Source organism: Ascidiella aspersa, chromosome 9 (genome assembly GCF_963924565.1).
Source record: "Ascidiella aspersa chromosome 9, kaAscAspe10.2, whole genome shotgun sequence".
Classification (NCBI taxonomy): domain Eukaryota; kingdom Metazoa; phylum Chordata; class Ascidiacea; order Phlebobranchia; family Ascidiidae; genus Ascidiella; species Ascidiella aspersa.
This window is the reverse complement of record NC_139455.1, coordinates 9,193,015-9,212,976: the sequence shown is the minus strand read 5'-3', so window position 1 is coordinate 9,212,976 and position 19,962 is coordinate 9,193,015. Positions and strand designations below refer to the sequence as shown.

The following is a 19,962-nucleotide window of genomic DNA, read 5'->3' as shown; positions in this document are numbered from 1 at the left end:
GTACAATGAATGCTATGAGATGAACTGGAGATTTTTAAAACAGAAATATGTTCAGCACGATTATAGTTGTTTCTTATTCTTTTTTTTATATTCTGAAGTAATTTATTTGGTAAACATCAGAATAAATTTATATCATCCCGGATAAAACAAGACTGATTAAAGTATTTCTTGATGAACATGTATTAATGCATAGCTCTCATCGGGGATGTAGCTCAGATGGTAGAGCGCGCGCTTAGCATGTGCGAGGTACCGGCATCGATACCCGGCATCTCCAATCCTTTATATTTTGTGCAGTTTGATCATAGATGATTTGAAATATACAAGTTTTTGTTCTATCGATTATTTTTACATTAAATCCATAAATAATTTGGTTGTTTAATTTATTCATATTTTAGTCGAACAAGTTTTTGCTGCAATGAAATATTTCGTACTAGTTCCAAAACTTATAAGTTTTTAAATTTTATCTAAAATTTGAAAGATAACAGAAATTTGTTGTGCAGCGCTCCAGTGGCGCAATCGGTTAGCGCGCCGTACTTATGCAATAGTAGCGGAAAAATGCGGAGGTTGTCAGTTCGACCCTCACCTGGGGCAGAAAAATTTTGGCAACTTCAAGGGGCCAATTATAGTTATTACTTGCAGTTTAAAATCGACCTGTTGCAAAACTTCTCAATCTTCGGTTAGTTTCAGTTTGCATTTCATTGAAAATTTTTACAACTTTGCGAACGCTATCTTATCTTATCGAAAATGGTTTAGAAAGTCTTCTTTGCACGGCGGATCCATGGCTTAGTGGTAAAGCGCCTGTCTTGTAAACAGGAGATCCTGGGTTCGATCCCCAGTGGTGCCTTACGGAATTACATATTACCGAATCAATAATTCGCAATAATGATGAAATGTTTCGAGCAACTGCTCTATTTCAATCATTGCTTTAAACGACAAGGTAAACACTACAAAAATCATTTTTGTTAAAGCAAACTAGTAATGTTTTACTAAACATAACAACTTTCGTTTTATTCAAGTAAAATTTGTAAACTTTAATTTGGTTGGCTGTAAACAAAAAACAAAATTTATGATTAACACATTTCTCAATGGAATCCTAGCACTAATACAATGAATCATGTTGAACAAAGTTGTACAAAGCAGGTAATAATTCTCATTACTCATATTTAGTCAACTGTACAATGAATGCTATGAGATGAATTGGAGATTTTTAAAACAGAAATAGGTTCAGCACGATTATAGTTGTTTCTTATTATTTTTTTTATATTCTGAAGTAATTTATTCGGTAAACATCAGAATAAATTTATATCATCCCAGATAAAACATGACTGATTAAAGTATTTCTTGATGAACATGTATTAATGCATAGCTCTCATCGGGGATGTAGCTCAGATGGTAGAGCGCGCGCTTAGCATGTGCGAGGTACTGGGATCGATACCCGGCATCTCCAATCCTTTATATTTTGTGCAGTTTGATCATAGATGATTTGAAATATACAAGTTTTTGTTCTATCGATTATTTTTACATTAAATCCATAAATAATTTGGTTGTTTAATTAATTCATGTTTTTGTCGAACAAGTTTTTGCGGCATTGAATTATTTCATACTAGTTCCAAAACTTATATGTTTTTAAATTTTATCTAAAATTTGAAAGATAACAGAAATTTGTTGTGCAGCGCTCCAGTGGCACAATCGGTTAGAGCGCCGCACTTATACAATAGTAGCGGAGAGATGCGGAGGTTATGAGTTCGAGCCTCACCTGGAGCAGAAATATTTTGGCAACTTCAAGGGGCCAATTATAGTTATTACTTGCAGTTTAAAATCGACCTGTTGCAAAACTTCTCAATCTTCGGTTAGTTTCAGTTTGCATTTCATTGAAAATTGTTACAACTTTGCGAACGCTATCTTATCTTATCGAAAATGGTTTAGAAAGTCTTCTTTGCATGGCGGCCCCATGGCTTAGTGGTAAAGCGCCTGTCTTGTAAACAGGAGATCCTGGGTTCGATCCCCAGTGGTGCCTTACGGAATTACATATTACCGAAAAAATAATTCGCAATAATGATGATATGTTTCGAGCAACTGCTCTATTTCAATCATTGCTTTAAACGACAAGGTAAACACTACAAAAATTATTTTTGTTAAAGCAAACTAGTAATGTTTTACTAAACATAACAACTTTCGTTTTATTCAAGTAAAATTTGTAAACTTTAATTTGGTTGGCTGTAAACAAAAAACAAAATTTATGATTAACACATTTCTCAATGGAATCCTAGCACTAATACAATGAATCATGTTGAACAAAGTTGTACAAAGCAGGTAATAATTCTCATTACTCATATTTAGTCAACTGTACAATGAATGCTATGAGATGAATTGGAGATTTTTAAAACAGAAATAGGTTCAGCACGATTATAGTTGTTTCTTATTCTTTTTTTTATATTCTGAAGTAATTTATTCGGTAAACATCAGGATAAATTTATATCATCCCGGATAAAACATGACTGATTAAAGTATTTCTTGATGAACATGTATTAATGCATAGCTCTCATCGGGGATGTAGCTCAGATGGTAGAGCGCGCGCTTAGCATGTGCGAGGTACCGGGATCGATACCCGGCATCTCCAATCCTTTATATTTTGTGCAGTTTGATCATAGATGATTTGAAATATCAAGTTTTTGTTCTATCGATTATTTTTACATTAAATCCATAAATAATTTGGTTGTTTAATTAATTCATGTTTTTGTCGAACAAGTTTTTGCGGCATTGAATTATTTCATACTAGTTCCAAAACTTATATGTTTTTAAATTTTATCTAAAATTTGAAAGATAACAGAAATTTGTTGTGCAGCGCTCCAGTGGCGCAATCGGTTAGAGCGCCGCACTTATACAATAGTAGCGGAGAAATGCGGAGGTTATGAGTTCGAGCCTCACCTGGAGCAGAAATATTTTGGCAACTTCAATGGGCCAATTATAGTTATTACTTGTAGTTTAAAATCGACCTGTTGCCAAACTTCTCAATCTTCGGTTAGTTTCAGTTTCCATTTCATTGAAAATTTTTACAACTTTGCGAACGCTATCTTATCTTATCGTAAATGGTTTAGAAAGTCTTCTTTGCACGGCGGATCCATGGCTTAGTGGTAAAGCGCCTGTCTTGTAAACAAGAGATCCTGGGTTCGATCCCCAGTGGTGCCTTACGGAATTACATATTACCGAATCAATAATTCGCAATAATGATGAAATGTTTCGAGCAACTGCTCTATTTCAATCATTGCTTTAAACGACAAGGTAAACACTACAAAAATCATTTTTGTTAAAGCAAACTAGTAATGTTTTACTAAACATAACAACTTTCGTTTTATTCAAGTAAAATTTGTAAACTTTAATTTGGTTGGCTGTAAACAAAAAACAAAATTTATGATTAACACATTTCTCAATGGAATCCTAGCACTAATACAATGAATCATGTTGAACAAAGTTGTACAAAGCAGGTAATAATTCTCATTACTCATATTTAGTCAACTGTACAATGAATGCTATGAGATGAATTGGAGATTTTTAAAACAGAAATAGGTTCAGCACGATTATAGTTGTTTCTTATTATTTTTTTTATATTCTGAAGTAATTTATTCGGTAAACATCAGAATAAATTTATATCATCCCAGATAAAACATGACTGATTAAAGTATTTCTTGATGAACATGTATTAATGCATAGCTCTCATCGGGGATGTAGCTCAGATGGTAGAGCGCGCGCTTAGCATGTGCGAGGTACTGGGATCGATACCCGGCATCTCCAATCCTTTATATTTTGTGCAGTTTGATCATAGATGATTTGAAATATACAAGTTTTTGTTCTATCGATTATTTTTACATTAAATCCATAAATAATTTGGTTGTTTAATTAATTCATGTTTTTGTCGAACAAGTTTTTGCGGCATTGAATTATTTCATACTAGTTCCAAAACTTATATGTTTTTAAATTTTATCTAAAATTTGAAAGATAACAGAAATTTGTTGTGCAGCGCTCCAGTGGCGCAATCGGTTAGAGCGCCGCACTTATACAATAGTAGCGGAGAAATGCGGAGGTTATGAGTTCGAGCCTCACCTGGAGCAGAAATATTTTGGCAACTTCAAGGGGCCAATTATAGTTATTACTTTCAGTTTAAAATCGACCTGTTGCAAAACTTCTCAATCTTCGGTTAGTTTCAGTTTGCATTTCATTGAAAATTGTTACAACTTTGCGAACGCTATCTTATCTTATCGAAAATGGTTTAGAAAGTCTTCTTTGCATGGCGGCCCCATGGCTTAGTGGTAAAGCGCCTGTCTTGTAAACAGGAGATCCTGGGTTCGATCCCCAGTGGTGCCTTACGGAATTACATATTACCGAAAAAATAATTCGCAATAATGATGATATGTTTCGAGCAACTGCTCTATTTCAATCATTGCTTTAAACGACAAGGTAAACACTACAAAAATTATTTTTGTTAAAGCAAACTAGTAATGTTTTACTAAACATAACAACTTTCGTTTTATTCAAGTAAAATTTGTAAACTTTAATTTGGTTGGCTGTAAACAAAAAACAAAATTTATGATTAACACATTTCTCAATGGAATCCTAGCACTAATACAATGAATCATGTTGAACAAAGTTGTACAAAGCAGGTAATAATTCTCATTACTCATATTTAGTCAACTGTACAATGAATGCTATGAGATGAATTGGAGATTTTTAAAACAGAAATAGGTTCAGCACGATTATAGTTGTTTCTTATTCTTTTTTTTATATTCTGAAGTAATTTATTCGGTAAACATCAGGATAAATTTATATCATCCCGGATAAAACATGACTGATTAAAGTATTTCTTGATGAACATGTATTAATGCATAGCTCTCATCGGGGATGTAGCTCAGATGGTAGAGCGCGCGCTTAGCATGTGCGAGGTACCGGGATCGATACCCGGCATCTCCAATCCTTTATATTTTGTGCAGTTTGATCATAGATGATTTGAAATATACAAGTTTTTGTTCTATCGATTATTTTTACATTAAATCCATAAATAATTTGGTTGTTTAATTAATTCATGTTTTTCTCGAACAAGTTTTTGCTGCAATGAATTATTTCATACTAGTTCCAAAACTTATATGTTTTTAAATTTTATCTAAAATTTGAAAGATAACAGAAATTTGTTGTGCAGCTCTCCAGTGGCGCAATCGGTTAGCGCGCCGTACTTATACAATAGTAGCCGAGAAATGCGGAGGTTGTGAGTTCGAGCCTCACCTGGAGCAGAAATATTTTGGCAACTTCAAGGGGCCAATTATAGTTATTACTTGTAGTTTAAAATCGACCTGTTGCAAAACTTCTCAATCTTCGGTTAGTTTCAGTTTGCCATTCATTGAAAATTGTTACAACTTTGCGAACGCTATCTTATCTTATCGAAAATGGTTTAGAAAGTCTTCTTTGCACGGCGGCGCCATGGCTTAGTGGTAAAGCGCCTGTCTAGTAAACAGGAGATCCTGGGTTCGATCCCCAGTGGTTCCTCACGGAATTGCATTTTACCGAAAAATTAATTCGCAATAATGATGTAATATTTCGAGCAACTGCTCTATTTCAATCATTGCTTTAAACGACAAGGTAAACACTACAAAAATCATTTTTGTTAAAGCAAACTAGTAATGTTTTACTAAACATAACAACTTTCGTTTTATTCAAGTAAAATTTGTAAACTTTAATTTGGTTGGCTGTAAACAAAAAACAAAATTTATTATTAATACATTTCTCAATGGAATCCTAGCACTAATACAATGAATCATGTTGAACAAAGTTGTACAAAGCAGGTAATAATTCTCATTCCTCATATTTAGTCAACTGTATAATGAATGCTATGAGATGAACTGGAGATTTTTAAAACAGAAATAGGTTCAGCACGATTATAGTTGTTTCTTATTCTTTTTTTTATGTTCTGAAGTAGTTTATTCGGTGAACATCAGAATAAATTTAAATCATCCCGGATAAAACATGACTGATTAAAGTATTTCTTGATGAACATGTATTAATGCATAGCTCTCATCGGGGATGTAGCTCAGATGGTAGAGCGCGCGCTTAGCATGTGCGAGGTACCGGGATCGATACCCGGCATCTCCAATCCTTTATATTTTGTGCAGTTTGATCATAGATGATTTGAAATATACAAGTTTTTGTCCTATCGATTATTTTTACATTAAATCCATAAATAATTTGGTTGTTTAATTAATTCATGTTTTTGTCGAACAAGTTTTTGCTGCAATGAATTATTTCATACTAGTTCCAAAACTTATATGTTTTTAAATTTTATCTAAAATTTGAAAGATAACAGAAATTTGTTGTGCAGCGCTCCAGTGGCGCAATCGGTTAGCGCGCCGTAATTATACAATAGTAGCGGAGAAATGCGGATGTTGTGAGTTCGAGCCTCACATGGAACTGAAATATTTTGGCTACTTCAATGGGCCAATTATAGTTATTACATGTAGTTTAAAATCGACCTGTTGCAAAACTTCTCAATCTTCGGTTAGTTTCAGTTTGCATTTCATTGAAAATTGTTACAACTTTGCGAACGCTATCTTATCTTATCGAAAATGGTTTAGAAAGTCTTCTTTGCATGGCGGCCCCATGGCTTAGTGTTAAAGCGCCTGTCTTGTAAACAGGAGATCCTGGGTTCGATACCCAGTGGTGCCTTAAGGAATTACATATTACCGAAAAAATAATTCGCAATAATGATGATATGTTTCGAGCAACTGCTCTATTTCAATCATTGCTTTAAACGACAAGGTAAACACTACAAAAATTATTTTTGTTAAAGCAAACTAGTAATGTTTTACTAAACATAACAACTTTCGTTTTATTCAAGTAAAATTTGTAAACTTTAATTTGGTTGGCTGTAAACAAAAAACAAAATTTATGATTAACACATTTCTCAATGGAATCCTAGCACTAATACAATGAATCATGTTGAACAAAGTTGTACAAAGCAGGTAATAATTCTCATTACTCATATTTAGTCAACTGTACAATGAATGCTATGAGATGAATTGGAGATTTTTAAAACAGAAATAGGTTCAGCACGATTATAGTTGTTTCTTATTCTTTTTTTTATATTCTGAAGTAATTTATTCGGTAAACATCGGGATAAATTTATATCATCCCGGATAAAACATGACTGATTAAAGTATTTCTTGATGAACATGTATTAATGCATAGCTCTCATCGGGGATGTAGCTCAGATGGTAGAGCGCGCGCTTAGCATGTGCGAGGTACCGGGATCGATACCCGGCATCTCCAATCCTTTATATTTTGTGCAGTTTGATCATAGATGATTTGAAATATACAAGTTTTTGTTCTATCGATTATTTTTACATTTAATCCATAAATAATTTGGTTCTTTAATTAATTCATGTTTTTGTCGAACAAGTTTTTGCGGCATTGAATTATTTCATACTAGTTCCAAAACTTATATGTTTTTAAATTTTATCTAAAATTTGAAAGATAACAGAAATTTGTTGTGCAGCGCTCCAGTGGCGCAATCGGTTAGAGCGCCGCACTTATACAATAGTAGCGGAGAAATGCGGAGGTTATGAGTTCGAGCCTCACCTGGAGCAGAAATATTTTGGCAACTTCAATGGGCCAATTATAGTTATTACTTGTAGTTTAAAATCGACCTGTTGCCAAACTTCTCAATCTTCGGTTAGTTTCAGTTTGCATTTCATTGAAAATATTTACAACTTTGCGAACGCTATCTTATCTTATCGTAAATGGTTTAGAAAGTCTTCTTTGCACGGCGGCGCCATGGCTTAGTGGTAAAGCGCCTGTCTTGTAAACAGGAGATCCTGGGTTCGATCCCCAGTGGTGCCTTACGGAATTACATATTACCGAAAAAATAATTCGCAATAATGATGAAATATTTCGAGCAACTGCTCTATTTCAATCATTGCTTTAAACGACAAGGTAAACACTACAAAAATCATTTTTGTTAAAGCAAACTAGTAATGTTTTACTAAACATAAAATCTTTCGTTTTATTCAAGTAAAATTTGTAAACTTTAATTTGGTTGGCTGTAAACAAAAAACAAAATTTATGATTAATACATTTCTCAACGGAATCCTAGCACTAATACAATGAATCATGTTGAACAAAGTTGTACAAAGCAGGTAATAATTCTCATTACTCATATTTAGTCAACTGTATAATGAATGCTATGAGATGAACTGGAGATTTTTAAAACAGAAATAGGTTCTGCACGATTATAGTTGTTTCTTATTCTTTTATTTATATTCTGAAGTAGTTTATTCGGTAAACATCAGAATAAATTTATATCACCCCGGATAAAATATGACTGATTAAATATTTCTTGATGAACATGTATTAATGCATAGCTCTCATCGGGGATGTAGCTCAGATGGTAGAGCGCGCGCTCAGCATGTGCGAGGTACCGGGGTCGATACCCGGCATCTCCAATCCTTTATATTTTGTGCAGTTTGATCATAGATGATTTGAAATATACAAGTTTTTGTTCTATCGATTATTTTTACATTAAATCCACAAATAATTTGGTTGTTTAATTAATTCATGTTTTTCTCGAACAAGTTTTTGCTGCAATGAATTATTTCATACTAGTTCCAAAACTTATATGTTTTTAAATTTTATCTAAAATTTGAAAGATAACAGAAATTTGTTGTGCAGCTCTCCAGTGGTGCAATCGGTTAGCGCGCCGTACTTATACAATAGTAGCGGAGAAATGCGGAGGTTGTGAGTTCGAGCCTCACCTGGAGCAGAAATATTTTGGCAACTTCAATGGGCCAATTATAGTTATTACATGTAGTTTAAAATCGACCTGTTGCAAAACTTCTCAATCTTCGGTTAGTTTCAGTTTGCATTTCATTGAAAATTGTTACAACTTTGCGAACGCTATCTTATGTTATCGAAAATGGTTTAGAAAGTCTTCTTTGCACGGCGGCGCCATGGCTTAGTGGTAAAGCGCCTGTCTAGTAAACAGGAGATCCTGGGTTTGATCCCCGGTGGTGCCTTACGGAATTACATTTTACCGAAAAAATAATTCGCAATAATGATGAAATATTTCGAGCAACTGCTCTATTTCAATCATTGCTTTAAACGACAAGGTAAACACTACAAAAATCATTTTTGTTAAAGCAAACTAGTAATGTTTTACTAAACATAACAACTTTCGTTTTATTCAAGTAAAATTTGTAAACTTTAATTTGGTTGGCTGTAAACAAAAAACAAAATTTATCATTAATACATTTCTCAATGGAATCGTAGCACTAATACAATGAATCATGTTAAACAAAGTTGTACAAAGCAGGTAATAATTCTCATTACTCATATTTAGTCAACTGTATAATGAATGCTATGAGATGAACTGGAGATTTTTAAAACAGAAATAGGTTCAGCACGATTATAGTTGTTTCTTATTCTTTTTTTTATGTTCTGAAGTAGTTTATTCGGTGAACATCAGAATAAATTTATATCATCCCGGATAAAACATGACTGATTAAAGTATTTCTTGATCAACATGTATTAATGCATAGCTCTCATCGGGGATGTAGCTCAGATGGTAGAGCGCGCGCTTAGCATGTGCGAGATACCAGGATCGATACCCGGCATCTCCAATCCTTTATATTTTGTGCAGTTTGATCATAGATGATTTGAAATATACAAGTTTTTGTCCTATCGATTATTTTTACATTAAATCCATAAATAATTTGGTTGTTTAATTAATTCATGTTTTGTCGAACAAGTTTTTGCTGCAATGAATTATTTCATACTAGTTCCAAAACTTATATGTTTTTAAATTTTATCTAAAATTTGAAAGATAACAGAAATTTGTTGTGCAGCGCTCCAGTGGCGCAATCGGTTAGCGCGCCGAAATTATACAATAGTAGCGGAGAAATGCGGAGGTTGTTAGTTCGAGCCTCACATGGAACTGAAATATTTTGGCAACTTCAATGGGCCAATTATAGTTATTACATGTAGTTTAAAATCGACCTGTTGCAAAACTTCTCAATCTTCGGTTAGTTTCAGTTTGCATTTCATTGAAAATTGTTACAACTTTGCGAACGCTATCTTATGTTATCGAAAATGGTTTAGAAAGTCTTCTTTGCACGGCGGCGCCATGGCTTAGTGGTAAAGCGCCTGTCTTGTAAACAGGAGATCCTGGGTTCGATCCCCAGTGGTGCCTTACGGAATTACATATTACCGAAAAAATAATTCGCAATAATGATGAAATATTTCGAGCAACTGCTCTATTTCAATCATTGCTTTAAACCACAAGGTAAACACCACAAAAATTATTTTTGTTGAAGCAAACTAGTAATGTTCTACTAAACATAACAACTTTCGTTTTATTCAAGTAAAATTTGTAAACTTTAATTTGGTTGGCTGTAAACAAAAAACAAAATGTATGATTAATACATTTCTCAATGGAATCCTAGCACTAATACAATGAATCATGTTGAACAAAGTTGTACAAAGCAGGTAATAATTCTCATTACTCATATTTAGTCAACTGTACAATGAATGCTATGAGATGAATTGGAGATTTTTAAAACAGAAATAGGTTCAGCACGATTATAGTTGTTTCTTATTCTTTTTTTTATATTCTGAAGTAATTTATTCGGTAAACATCAGGATAAATTTATATCATCCCGGATAAAACATGACTGATTAAAGTATTTCTTGATGAACATGTATTAATGCATAGCTCTCATCGGGGATGTAGCTCAGATGGTAGAGCGCGCGCTTAGCATGTGCGAGGTACCGGGATCGATACCCGGCATCTCCAATCCTTTATATTTTGTGCAGTTTGATCATAGATGATTTGAAATACACAAGTTTTTGTTCTATCGATTATTTTTACATTAAATCAATAAATAATTTGGTTGTTTAATTAATTCATGTTTTTGTCGAACAAGTTTTTGCGGCATTGAATTATTTCATACTAGTTCCAAAACTTATATGTTTTTAAATTTTATCTAAAATTTGAAAGATAACAGAAATTTGTTGTGCAGCTCTCCAGTGGTGCAATCGGTTAGCGCGCCGTACTTATACAATAGTAGCGGAGAAATGCGGAGGTTGTGAGTTCGAGCCTCACCTGGAGCAGAATTATTTTGGCAACTTCAAGGGGCCAATTATAGTTATTACTTGTAGTTTAAAATCGACCTGTTGCAAAACTTCTCAATCTTCGGTTAGTTTCAGTTTGCCATTCATTGAAAATTGTTACAACTTTGCGAACGCTATATTATCTTATCGAAAATGGTTTAGAAAGTCTTCTTGCACGGCGGCGCCATGGCTTAGTGGTAAAGCGCCTGTCTAGTAAACAGGAGATCCTGGGTTCGATCCCCAGTGGTTCCTCACGGAATTGCATTTTACCGAAAAATTAATTCGCAATAATGATGTAATATTTCGAGCAACTGCTCTATTTCAATCATTGCTTTAAACGACAAGGTAAACACTACAAAAATAATTTTGTTAAAGCAAACTAGTAATGTTTTACTAAACATAACAACTTTCGTTTTATTCAAGTAAAATTTGTAAACTTTAATTTGGTTGGCTGTAAACAAAAAACAAAATTTATGATTAACACATTTCTCAATGGAATCCTAGCACTAATACAATGAATCATGTTGAACAAAGTTGTACAAAGCAGGTAATAATTCTCATTACTCATATTTAGTCAACTGTACAATGAATGCTATGAGATGAATTGGAGATTTTTAAAACAGAAATAGGTTCAGCACGATTATAGTTGTTTCTTATTCTTTTTTTTATATTCTGAAGTAATTTATTCGGTAAACATCAGGATAAATTTATATCATCCCGGATAAAACATGACTGATTAAAGTATTTCTTGATGAACATGTATTAATGCATAGCTCTCATCGGGGATGTAGCTCAGATGGTAGAGCGCGCGCTTAGCATGTGTGAGGTACCGGGATCGATACCCGGCATCTCCAATCCTTTATATTTTGTGCAGTTTGATCATAGATGATTTGAAATATACAAGTTTTTGTTCTATCGATTATTTTTACATTAAATCCATAAATAATTTGGTTGTTTAATTAATTCATGTTTTTGTCGAACAAGTTTTTGCGGCATTGAATTATTTCATACTAGTTCCAAAACTTATATGTTTTTAAATTTTATCTAAAATTTGAAAGATAACAGAAATTTGTTGTGCAGCGCTCCAGTGGCGCAATCGGTTAGAGCGCCGCACTTATACAATAGTAGCGGAGAAATGCGGAGGTTATGAGTTCGAGCCTCACCTGGAGCAGAAATATTTTAGCAACTTCAAGGGGCCAATTATAGTTATTACTTGCAGTTTAAAATCGACCTGTTGCAAAACTTCTCAATCTTCGGTTAGTTTCAGTTTGCAATTCATTGAAAATTGTTACAACTTTGCGAACGCTATCTTATCTTATCGAAAATGGTTTAGAAAGTCTTCTTTGCATGGCGGCCCCATGGCTTAGTGGTAAAGCGCCTGTCTTGTAAACAGGAGATCCTGGGTTCGATCCCCAGTGGTGCCTTACCGAATTACATATTACCGAAAAAATAATTCGCAATAATGATGATATGTTTCGAGCAACTGCTCTATTTCAATCATTGCTTTAAACGACAAGGTAAACACTACAAAAATTATTTTTGTTAAAGCAAACTAGTAATGTTTTACTAAACATAACAACTTTCGTTTTATTCAAGTAAAATTTGTAAACTTTAATTTGGTTGGCTGTAAACAAAAAACAAAATTTATGATTAATACATTTCTCAATGGAATCCTAGCACTAATACAATGAATCATGTTGAACAAAGTTGTACAAAGCAGGTAATAATTCTCATTACTCATATTTAGTCAACTGTACAATGAATGCTATGAGATGAATTGGAGATTTTTAAAACAGAAATAGGTTCAGCACGATTATAATTGTTTCTTATTCTTTTTTTTATATTCTGAAGTAATTTATTCGGTAAACATCAGGATAAATTTATATCATCCCGGATAAAACACGACTGATTAAAGTATTTCTTGATGAACATGTATTAATGCATAGCTCTCATCGGGATGTAGCTCAGATGGTAGAGCGCGCGCTTAGCATGTGCGAGGTACCGGCATCGATACCCGGCATCTCCAATCCTTTATATTTTGTGCAGTTTGATCATAGATGATTTGAAATATACAAGTTTTTGTTCTATCGATTATTTTTACATTAAATCCATAAATAATTTGGTTCTTTAATTAATTCATATTTTTGTCGAACAAGTTTTTGCGGCATTGAATTATTTCATAATAGTTCCAAAACTTATATGTTTTTAAATTTTATCTAAAATTTGAAAGATAACAGAAATTTGTTGTGCAGCGCTCCAGTGGCGCAATCGGTTAGAGCGCCGCACTTATACAATAGTAGCGGAGAAATGCGGAGGTTATGAGTTCGAGCCTCACCTGGAGCAGAAATATTTTGGCAACTTCAATGGGCCAATTATAGTTATTACTTGTAGTTTAAAATCGACCTGTTGCCAAACTTCTCAATCTTCGGTTAGTTTCAGTTTGCATTTCATTGAAAATTTTTACAACTTTGCGAACGCTATCTTTCTTATCGTAAATGGTTTAGAAAGTCTTCTTTGCACGGCGGCGCCATGGCTTAGTGGTAAAGCGCCTGTCTTGTAAACAGGAGATCCTGGGTTCGATCCCCGGTGGTGCCTTACGGAATTACATTTTACCGAAAAAATAATTCGCAATAATGATGAAATATTTCGAGCAACTGCTCTATTTCAATCATTGCTTTAAACGACAAGGTAAACACTACAAATATCATTTTTGTTAAAGCAAACTAGTAATGTTTTACTAAACATAACAACTTTCGTTTTATTCAAGTAAAATTTGTAAACTTTAATTTGGTTGGCTGTAAACAAAAAACAAAATTTATTATTAATACATTTCTCAATGGAATCCTAGCACTAATACAATGAATCATGTTAAACAAAGTTGTACAAAGCAGGTAATAATTCTCATTACTCATATTTAGTCAACTGTATAATGAATGCTATGAGATGAACTGGAGATTTTTAAAACAGAAATAGGTTCAGCACGATTATAGTTGTTTCTTATTCTTTTTTTTATATTCTGAAGTAGTTTATTCGGTAAACATCAGAATAAATTTATATCATCCCGGATAAAACATGACTGATTAAAGTATTTCTTGATGAACATGTATTAATGCATAGCTCTCATCGGGGATGTAGCTCAGATGGTAGAGCGCTCGTTTAGCATGTGCGAGGTACCGTGATCGATACCCGGCATCTCCAATCCTTCATATTTTGTGAGTTTGATCATAGATGATTTGAAATATACAAGTTTTTGTGCTATCGATTATTTTTACATTAAATCCATAAATAATTTGGTTGTTTAATTAATTCATGTTTTTCTCGAACAAGTTTTTGCTGCAATGAATTATTTCATACTAGTTCCAAAACTTATATGTTTTTAAATTTTATCTAAAATTTGAAAGATAACAGAAATTTGTTGTGCAGCGCTCCAGTGGCGCAATCGGTTAGCGCGCCGTACTTATACAATAGTAGCGGAGAACTGCGGAGTTTATGAGTTCGAGCCTCACCTGGAGCAGAAATATTTTGGCAACTTCAAGGGGCCAATGATAGTTATTACTTGTACTTTAAAATCGACCTGTTGCAAAACTTCTCAATCTTCGGTTAGTTTCAGTTTGCATTTCAATGAAAATTGTTACAACTTTGCGAACGCTATCTTATCTTATCGAAAATGGTTTAGAAAGTCTTCTTTGCACGGCGGCGCCATGGCTTAGTGGTAAAGCGCCTGTCTAGTAAACAGGAGATCCTGGATTCGATCCCCAGTGGTGCCTTACGGAATTACATATTACCGAAAAAATAATTCGCAATAATGAAGAAATATTTCGAGCAAGTGCTCTATTTCAATCATTGCTTTAAACGACAAGGTAAACACTACAAAATTCATTTAGGTTAAAGCAAACTAGTAATGTTTTACTAAACATAGCAACTTTCATTTTATTCAAGTAAAATTTGTAAACTTTAATTTGGTTGGCTGTAAACAAAAAACAAAATTTATGATTAATACATTTCTCAATGGAATCCTAGCACTAATACAATGAATCATGTTGAACAAAGTTGTACAAAGCAGGTAATAATTCTCATTACTCATATTTAGTCAACTGTATAATGAATGCTATGAGATGAACTGGAGATTTTTAAAACAGAAATAGGTTCAGCACGATTATAGTTGTTTCTTATTCTTTTTTTTATATTCTGAAGTAGTTTGTTCGGTAAACATCAGAATAAATTTATATCATCCCGGATAAAACATGACTGATTAAAGTATTTCTTGATGAACATGTATTAATGCATAGCTCTCATCGGGGATGTAGCTCAGATGGTAGAGCGCGCGCTTAGCATGTGCGAGGTACCGGGATCGATACCCGGCATCTCCAATCCTTTATATTTTGTGCAGTTTGATCATAGATGATTTGAAATATACAAGTTTTTGTTCTATCGATTATTTTTACATTAAATCCATGAATAATTTGGTTGTTTAATTAATTCAGGTTTTAGCCGAACAAGTTTTTGCTGCAATGAAATATTTCGTACTAGTTCCAAAACTTATATGTTTTTAAATTTTATGTAGTATTTGAAAGATAACAGATATTTGTTGTGCAGCGCTCCAGTGGCGCAATCGGTTAGCGCGCCGTACTTATACAATAGTAGCGGAGAAATGCGGAGGTTGTGAGTTCGAGCCTCACCTGGAGCAGAAATATTTTGGCAACTTCAAGGGCCCAATTATAGTTATTACTTGTAGTTTAAAATCGACCTGTTGCAAAACTTCTCAATCTTCGGTTAGTTTCAGTTTGCATTTCATTGAAAATTGTTATAACTTTGCGAACGCTATCTTATCTTATTTTAAATGGTTTAGAAAGTCTTCTTTGCACGGCGGCGCCATGGCTTAGTGGTAAAGCGCCTGTCTTGTAAACAGGAGATCCTGGGTTCGATCCCCAGTGGTGCCTTACGGAATTACATATTACCGAAAAAATAATTCGCAATAATGATGAAATATTTCGAGCAACTGCTCTATTTCAATCATTGCTTTAAACGACAAGGTAAACACTACAAAAATCATTTTTGTTAAAGCAAACTAGTAATGTTTTACTAAACATAACAACTTTCGTTTTATTCAAGTAAAATTTGTAAACTTTAATTTGGTTGGCTGTAAACAAAAAACAAAATTTATTATTAATACATTTCTCAATGGAATCCTAGCACTAATACAATGAATCATGTTAAACAAAGTTGTACAAAGCAGGTAATAATTCTCATTACTCATATTTAGTCAACTGTATAATGAATGCTATGAGATGAACTGGAGATTTTTAAAACAGAAATAGGTTCAGCACGATTATAGTTGTTTCTTATTCTTTTTTTTATATTCTGAAGTAGTTTATTCGGTAAACATCAGAATAAATTTATATCATCCCGGATAAAACATGACTGATTAAAGTATTTCTTGATGAACATGTATTAATGCATAGCTCTCATCGGGGATGTAGCTCAGATGGTAGAGCGCTCGTTTAGCATGTGCGAGGTACCGTGATCGATACCCGGCATCTCCAATCCTTCATATTTTGTGAGTTTGATCATAGATGATTTGAAATATACAAGTTTTTGTGCTATCGATTATTTTTACATTAAATCCATAAATAATTTGGTTGTTTAATTAATTCATGTTTTTCTCGAACAAGTTTTTGCTGCAATGAATTATTTCATACTAGTTCCAAAACTTATATGTTTTTAAATTTTATCTAAAATTTGAAAGATAACAGAAATTTGTTGTGCAGCGCTCCAGTGGCGCAATCGGTTAGCGCGCCGTACTTATACAATAGTAGCGGAGAACTGCGGAGTTTATGAGTTCGAGCCTCACCTGGAGCAGAAATATTTTGGCAACTTCAAGGGGCCAATGATAGTTATTACTTGTACTTTAAAATCGACCTGTTGCAAAACTTCTCAATCTTCGGTTAGTTTCAGTTTGCATTTCAATGAAAATTGTTACAACTTTGCGAACGCTATCTTATCTTATCGAAAATGGTTTAGAAAGTCTTCTTTGCACGGCGGCGCCATGGCTTAGTGGTAAAGCGCCTGTCTAGTAAACAGGAGATCCTGGATTCGATCCCCAGTGGTGCCTTACGGAATTACATATTACCGAAAAAATAATTCGCAATAATGAAGAAATATTTCGAGCAAGTGCTCTATTTCAATCATTGCTTTAAACGACAAGGTAAACACTACAAAATTCATTTAGGTTAAAGCAAACTAGTAATGTTTTACTAAACATAGCAACTTTCATTTTATTCAAGTAAAATTTGTAAACTTTAATTTGGTTGGCTGTAAACAAAAAACAAAATTTATGATTAATACATTTCTCAATGGAATCCTAGCACTAATGCAATGAATCATGTTGAACAAAGTTGTACAAAGCAGGTAATAATTCTCATTACTCATATTTAGTCAACTGTATAATGAATGCTATGAGATGAACTGGAGATTTTTAAAACAGAAATAGGTTCAGCACGATTATAGTTGTTTCTTATTCTTTTTTTTATATTCTGAAGTAGTTTGTTCGGTAAACATCAGAATAAATTTATATCATCCCGGATAAAACATGACTGATTAAAGTATTTCTTGATGAACATGTATTAATGCATAGCTCTCATCGGGGATGTAGCTCAGATGGTAGAGCGCGCGCTTAGCATGTGCGAGGTACCGGGATCGATACCCGGCATCTCCAATCCTTTATATTTTGTGCAGTTTGATCATAGATGATTTGAAATATACAAGTTTTTGTTCTATCGATTATTTTTACATTAAATCCATAAATAATTTGGTTGTTTAATTAATTCAGGTTTTAGCCGAACAAGTTTTTGCTGCAATGAAATATTTCGTACTAGTTCCAAAACTTATATGTTTTTAAATTTTATGTAGTATTTGAAAGATAACAGATATTTGTTGTGCAGCGCTCCAGTGGCGCAATCGGTTAGCGCGCCGTACTTATACAATAGTAGCGGAGAAATGCGGAGGTTGTGAGTTCGAGCCTCACCTGGAGCAGAAATATTTTGGCAACTTCAAGGGGCCAATTATAGTTATTACTTGTAGTTTAAAATCGACCTGTTGCAAAACTTCTCAATCTTCGGTTAGTTTCAGTTTGCATTTCATTGAAAATTGTTACAACTTTGCGAACGCTATCTTATGTTATCGTAAATGGTTTAGAAAGCCTTCTTTGCACGGCGGCGCCATGGCTTAGTGGTAAAGCGCCTGTCTTGTAAACAGGAGATCCTGGGTTCGATCCCCAGTGGTGCCTTACGGAATTACATATTACCGAAAAAATAATTCGCAATAATGATGAAATATTTCGAGCAACTGCTCTATTTCAATCATTGCTTTAAACGACAAGGTAAACACTACAAAAATCATTTTTGTTAAAGCAAACTAGTAATGTTTTACTAAACATAACAACTTTCGTTTTATTCAAGTAAAATTTGTAAACTTTAATTTGGTTGGCTGTAAACAAAAAACAAAATTTATGATTAATACATTTCTCAACGGAATCCTAGCACTAATACAATGAATCATGTTGAACAAAGTTGTACAAAGCAGGTAATAATTCTCATTACTCATATTTAGTCAACTGTACAATGAATGCTATGAGATGAACTGGAGATTTTTAAAACAGAAATATGTTCAGCACGATTATAGTTGTTTCTTATTCTTTTTTTTATATTCTGAGATAATTTATTCGGTAAATATCAGAATAAATTTATATCATCCCGGATAAAACATGACTGATTAAAGTATTTCTTGATGAACATGTATTAATGCATAGCTCTCATCGGGGATGTAGCTCAGATGGTAGAGCGCTCGCTTAGCATGTGCGAGGTACCGGGATCGATACCCGGCATCTCCCATCCTTTATATTTTGTGCAGTTTGATCATAGATGATTTGAAATATACAAGTTTTTGTTCTATCGATTATTTTTACATTAAATCCATAAATAATTTGGTTGTTTAATTAAATCATGTTTTAGTCGAACAAGTTTTTGCTGCAATGAATTATTTCATACTAGTTCCAAAACTTATGTGTTGTTAAATTTTATCTAAAATTTGAAAGATAACAGAAATTTGTTGTGCAGCGCTCTAGTGGCGCAATCGGTTAGCGCGCCGTACTTATACGATAGTAGCGGAGAACTGCGGAGTTTATGAGTTCGAGCCTCACCTGGAGCAGAAATATTTTGGCAACTTCAAGGGGCCAATGATAGTTATTACTTGTACTTTAAAATCGACCTGTTGCAAAACTTCTCAATCTTCGGTTAGTTTCAGTTTGCATTTCAATGAAAATTGTTACAACTTTGCGAACTCTATCTTATCTTATCGAAAATGGTTTAGAAAGTCTTCTTTGCACGGCGGCGCCATGGCTTAGTGGTAAAGCGCCTGTCTAGTAAACAGGAGATCCTGGATTCGATCCCCAGTGGTGTCTTACGGAATTACATATTACCGAAAAAATAATTCGCAATAATGAAGAAATATTTCGAGCAAGTGCTCTATTTCAATCATTGCTTTAAACGACAAGGTAAACACTACAAAAATCATTTAGGTTAAAGCAAACTAGTAATGTTTTACTAAACATAGCAACTTTCATTTTATTCAAGTAAAATTTGTAAACTTTAATTTGGTTGGCTGTAAACAAAAAACAAAATTTATGATTAATACATTTCTCAATGGAATCCTAGCACTAATACAATGAATCATGTTGAACAAAGTTGTACAAAGCAGGTAATAATTCTCATTACTCATATTTAGTCAACTGTATAATGAATGCTATGAGATGAACTGGAG

The 19,962-nt window shown here is 33.6% G+C and overlaps 42 non-coding genes across 42 annotated transcripts; all 42 read left to right on the top strand.

Annotated features, from left to right (window-relative positions):
• The first annotated feature begins 501 nt into the window (after window positions 1-501).
• Window positions 502-591, top strand: Trnai-uau (transfer RNA isoleucine (anticodon UAU)). Its single transcript is given in 2 exon segments — window positions 502-539; window positions 556-591. It is a non-coding gene; the product is annotated as a tRNA-Ile (tRNA).
• A 178-nt stretch (window positions 592-769) lies between these two features.
• On the top strand, window positions 770-844 carry Trnat-ugu (transfer RNA threonine (anticodon UGU)). The gene has a single exon. It is a non-coding gene; the product is annotated as a tRNA-Thr (tRNA).
• A 530-nt stretch (window positions 845-1,374) lies between these two features.
• Trnaa-agc (transfer RNA alanine (anticodon AGC)) lies at window positions 1,375-1,447 on the top strand. Its single transcript has one exon. It is a non-coding gene; the product is annotated as a tRNA-Ala (tRNA).
• A 227-nt stretch (window positions 1,448-1,674) lies between these two features.
• Window positions 1,675-1,764, top strand: Trnai-uau (transfer RNA isoleucine (anticodon UAU)). The gene is given in 2 exon segments: window positions 1,675-1,712; window positions 1,729-1,764. It is a non-coding gene; the product is annotated as a tRNA-Ile (tRNA).
• Window positions 1,765-1,945: 181 nt separating this feature from the next.
• Window positions 1,946-2,017, top strand: Trnat-ugu (transfer RNA threonine (anticodon UGU)). The gene has a single exon. It is a non-coding gene; the product is annotated as a tRNA-Thr (tRNA).
• A 530-nt stretch (window positions 2,018-2,547) lies between these two features.
• Trnaa-agc (transfer RNA alanine (anticodon AGC)) lies at window positions 2,548-2,620 on the top strand. The gene has a single exon. It is a non-coding gene; the product is annotated as a tRNA-Ala (tRNA).
• Window positions 2,621-2,846: 226 nt separating this feature from the next.
• On the top strand, window positions 2,847-2,936 carry Trnai-uau (transfer RNA isoleucine (anticodon UAU)). Its single transcript is given in 2 exon segments — window positions 2,847-2,884; window positions 2,901-2,936. It is a non-coding gene; the product is annotated as a tRNA-Ile (tRNA).
• A 178-nt stretch (window positions 2,937-3,114) lies between these two features.
• Trnat-ugu (transfer RNA threonine (anticodon UGU)) lies at window positions 3,115-3,189 on the top strand. Its single transcript has one exon. It is a non-coding gene; the product is annotated as a tRNA-Thr (tRNA).
• Window positions 3,190-3,719: 530 nt separating this feature from the next.
• On the top strand, window positions 3,720-3,792 carry Trnaa-agc (transfer RNA alanine (anticodon AGC)). The gene has a single exon. It is a non-coding gene; the product is annotated as a tRNA-Ala (tRNA).
• Window positions 3,793-4,019: 227 nt separating this feature from the next.
• Window positions 4,020-4,109, top strand: Trnai-uau (transfer RNA isoleucine (anticodon UAU)). The gene is given in 2 exon segments: window positions 4,020-4,057; window positions 4,074-4,109. It is a non-coding gene; the product is annotated as a tRNA-Ile (tRNA).
• Window positions 4,110-4,290: 181 nt separating this feature from the next.
• On the top strand, window positions 4,291-4,362 carry Trnat-ugu (transfer RNA threonine (anticodon UGU)). Its single transcript has one exon. It is a non-coding gene; the product is annotated as a tRNA-Thr (tRNA).
• Window positions 4,363-4,892: 530 nt separating this feature from the next.
• On the top strand, window positions 4,893-4,965 carry Trnaa-agc (transfer RNA alanine (anticodon AGC)). The gene has a single exon. It is a non-coding gene; the product is annotated as a tRNA-Ala (tRNA).
• A 225-nt stretch (window positions 4,966-5,190) lies between these two features.
• Trnai-uau (transfer RNA isoleucine (anticodon UAU)) lies at window positions 5,191-5,282 on the top strand. Its single transcript is given in 2 exon segments — window positions 5,191-5,230; window positions 5,247-5,282. It is a non-coding gene; the product is annotated as a tRNA-Ile (tRNA).
• A 181-nt stretch (window positions 5,283-5,463) lies between these two features.
• Trnat-agu (transfer RNA threonine (anticodon AGU)) lies at window positions 5,464-5,535 on the top strand. Its single transcript has one exon. It is a non-coding gene; the product is annotated as a tRNA-Thr (tRNA).
• Window positions 5,536-6,065: 530 nt separating this feature from the next.
• Trnaa-agc (transfer RNA alanine (anticodon AGC)) lies at window positions 6,066-6,138 on the top strand. The gene has a single exon. It is a non-coding gene; the product is annotated as a tRNA-Ala (tRNA).
• Window positions 6,139-6,636: 498 nt separating this feature from the next.
• Window positions 6,637-6,708, top strand: Trnat-ugu (transfer RNA threonine (anticodon UGU)). Its single transcript has one exon. It is a non-coding gene; the product is annotated as a tRNA-Thr (tRNA).
• A 530-nt stretch (window positions 6,709-7,238) lies between these two features.
• On the top strand, window positions 7,239-7,311 carry Trnaa-agc (transfer RNA alanine (anticodon AGC)). The gene has a single exon. It is a non-coding gene; the product is annotated as a tRNA-Ala (tRNA).
• Window positions 7,312-7,538: 227 nt separating this feature from the next.
• Trnai-uau (transfer RNA isoleucine (anticodon UAU)) lies at window positions 7,539-7,628 on the top strand. The gene is given in 2 exon segments: window positions 7,539-7,576; window positions 7,593-7,628. It is a non-coding gene; the product is annotated as a tRNA-Ile (tRNA).
• Window positions 7,629-7,809: 181 nt separating this feature from the next.
• On the top strand, window positions 7,810-7,881 carry Trnat-ugu (transfer RNA threonine (anticodon UGU)). Its single transcript has one exon. It is a non-coding gene; the product is annotated as a tRNA-Thr (tRNA).
• An 827-nt stretch (window positions 7,882-8,708) lies between these two features.
• Trnai-uau (transfer RNA isoleucine (anticodon UAU)) lies at window positions 8,709-8,800 on the top strand. The gene is given in 2 exon segments: window positions 8,709-8,748; window positions 8,765-8,800. It is a non-coding gene; the product is annotated as a tRNA-Ile (tRNA).
• A 181-nt stretch (window positions 8,801-8,981) lies between these two features.
• Window positions 8,982-9,053, top strand: Trnat-agu (transfer RNA threonine (anticodon AGU)). Its single transcript has one exon. It is a non-coding gene; the product is annotated as a tRNA-Thr (tRNA).
• Window positions 9,054-10,153: 1,100 nt separating this feature from the next.
• Window positions 10,154-10,225, top strand: Trnat-ugu (transfer RNA threonine (anticodon UGU)). Its single transcript has one exon. It is a non-coding gene; the product is annotated as a tRNA-Thr (tRNA).
• A 530-nt stretch (window positions 10,226-10,755) lies between these two features.
• Window positions 10,756-10,828, top strand: Trnaa-agc (transfer RNA alanine (anticodon AGC)). The gene has a single exon. It is a non-coding gene; the product is annotated as a tRNA-Ala (tRNA).
• A 225-nt stretch (window positions 10,829-11,053) lies between these two features.
• Trnai-uau (transfer RNA isoleucine (anticodon UAU)) lies at window positions 11,054-11,145 on the top strand. Its single transcript is given in 2 exon segments — window positions 11,054-11,093; window positions 11,110-11,145. It is a non-coding gene; the product is annotated as a tRNA-Ile (tRNA).
• A 180-nt stretch (window positions 11,146-11,325) lies between these two features.
• On the top strand, window positions 11,326-11,397 carry Trnat-agu (transfer RNA threonine (anticodon AGU)). Its single transcript has one exon. It is a non-coding gene; the product is annotated as a tRNA-Thr (tRNA).
• A 529-nt stretch (window positions 11,398-11,926) lies between these two features.
• On the top strand, window positions 11,927-11,999 carry Trnaa-agc (transfer RNA alanine (anticodon AGC)). The gene has a single exon. It is a non-coding gene; the product is annotated as a tRNA-Ala (tRNA).
• A 227-nt stretch (window positions 12,000-12,226) lies between these two features.
• Window positions 12,227-12,316, top strand: Trnai-uau (transfer RNA isoleucine (anticodon UAU)). The gene is given in 2 exon segments: window positions 12,227-12,264; window positions 12,281-12,316. It is a non-coding gene; the product is annotated as a tRNA-Ile (tRNA).
• Window positions 12,317-12,497: 181 nt separating this feature from the next.
• On the top strand, window positions 12,498-12,569 carry Trnat-ugu (transfer RNA threonine (anticodon UGU)). Its single transcript has one exon. It is a non-coding gene; the product is annotated as a tRNA-Thr (tRNA).
• An 829-nt stretch (window positions 12,570-13,398) lies between these two features.
• Window positions 13,399-13,488, top strand: Trnai-uau (transfer RNA isoleucine (anticodon UAU)). Its single transcript is given in 2 exon segments — window positions 13,399-13,436; window positions 13,453-13,488. It is a non-coding gene; the product is annotated as a tRNA-Ile (tRNA).
• A 180-nt stretch (window positions 13,489-13,668) lies between these two features.
• Window positions 13,669-13,740, top strand: Trnat-ugu (transfer RNA threonine (anticodon UGU)). Its single transcript has one exon. It is a non-coding gene; the product is annotated as a tRNA-Thr (tRNA).
• Window positions 13,741-14,569: 829 nt separating this feature from the next.
• On the top strand, window positions 14,570-14,659 carry Trnai-uau (transfer RNA isoleucine (anticodon UAU)). Its single transcript is given in 2 exon segments — window positions 14,570-14,607; window positions 14,624-14,659. It is a non-coding gene; the product is annotated as a tRNA-Ile (tRNA).
• Window positions 14,660-14,840: 181 nt separating this feature from the next.
• On the top strand, window positions 14,841-14,912 carry Trnat-agu (transfer RNA threonine (anticodon AGU)). The gene has a single exon. It is a non-coding gene; the product is annotated as a tRNA-Thr (tRNA).
• A 530-nt stretch (window positions 14,913-15,442) lies between these two features.
• Trnaa-agc (transfer RNA alanine (anticodon AGC)) lies at window positions 15,443-15,515 on the top strand. Its single transcript has one exon. It is a non-coding gene; the product is annotated as a tRNA-Ala (tRNA).
• Window positions 15,516-15,742: 227 nt separating this feature from the next.
• On the top strand, window positions 15,743-15,832 carry Trnai-uau (transfer RNA isoleucine (anticodon UAU)). Its single transcript is given in 2 exon segments — window positions 15,743-15,780; window positions 15,797-15,832. It is a non-coding gene; the product is annotated as a tRNA-Ile (tRNA).
• Window positions 15,833-16,013: 181 nt separating this feature from the next.
• Window positions 16,014-16,085, top strand: Trnat-ugu (transfer RNA threonine (anticodon UGU)). The gene has a single exon. It is a non-coding gene; the product is annotated as a tRNA-Thr (tRNA).
• Window positions 16,086-16,914: 829 nt separating this feature from the next.
• Trnai-uau (transfer RNA isoleucine (anticodon UAU)) lies at window positions 16,915-17,004 on the top strand. The gene is given in 2 exon segments: window positions 16,915-16,952; window positions 16,969-17,004. It is a non-coding gene; the product is annotated as a tRNA-Ile (tRNA).
• A 181-nt stretch (window positions 17,005-17,185) lies between these two features.
• On the top strand, window positions 17,186-17,257 carry Trnat-agu (transfer RNA threonine (anticodon AGU)). The gene has a single exon. It is a non-coding gene; the product is annotated as a tRNA-Thr (tRNA).
• A 530-nt stretch (window positions 17,258-17,787) lies between these two features.
• Trnaa-agc (transfer RNA alanine (anticodon AGC)) lies at window positions 17,788-17,860 on the top strand. Its single transcript has one exon. It is a non-coding gene; the product is annotated as a tRNA-Ala (tRNA).
• A 227-nt stretch (window positions 17,861-18,087) lies between these two features.
• Window positions 18,088-18,177, top strand: Trnai-uau (transfer RNA isoleucine (anticodon UAU)). The gene is given in 2 exon segments: window positions 18,088-18,125; window positions 18,142-18,177. It is a non-coding gene; the product is annotated as a tRNA-Ile (tRNA).
• A 181-nt stretch (window positions 18,178-18,358) lies between these two features.
• Window positions 18,359-18,430, top strand: Trnat-ugu (transfer RNA threonine (anticodon UGU)). Its single transcript has one exon. It is a non-coding gene; the product is annotated as a tRNA-Thr (tRNA).
• Window positions 18,431-19,260: 830 nt separating this feature from the next.
• Window positions 19,261-19,350, top strand: Trnai-uau (transfer RNA isoleucine (anticodon UAU)). Its single transcript is given in 2 exon segments — window positions 19,261-19,298; window positions 19,315-19,350. It is a non-coding gene; the product is annotated as a tRNA-Ile (tRNA).
• A 181-nt stretch (window positions 19,351-19,531) lies between these two features.
• Window positions 19,532-19,603, top strand: Trnat-agu (transfer RNA threonine (anticodon AGU)). Its single transcript has one exon. It is a non-coding gene; the product is annotated as a tRNA-Thr (tRNA).
• Window positions 19,604-19,962: the final 359 nt, after the last annotated feature.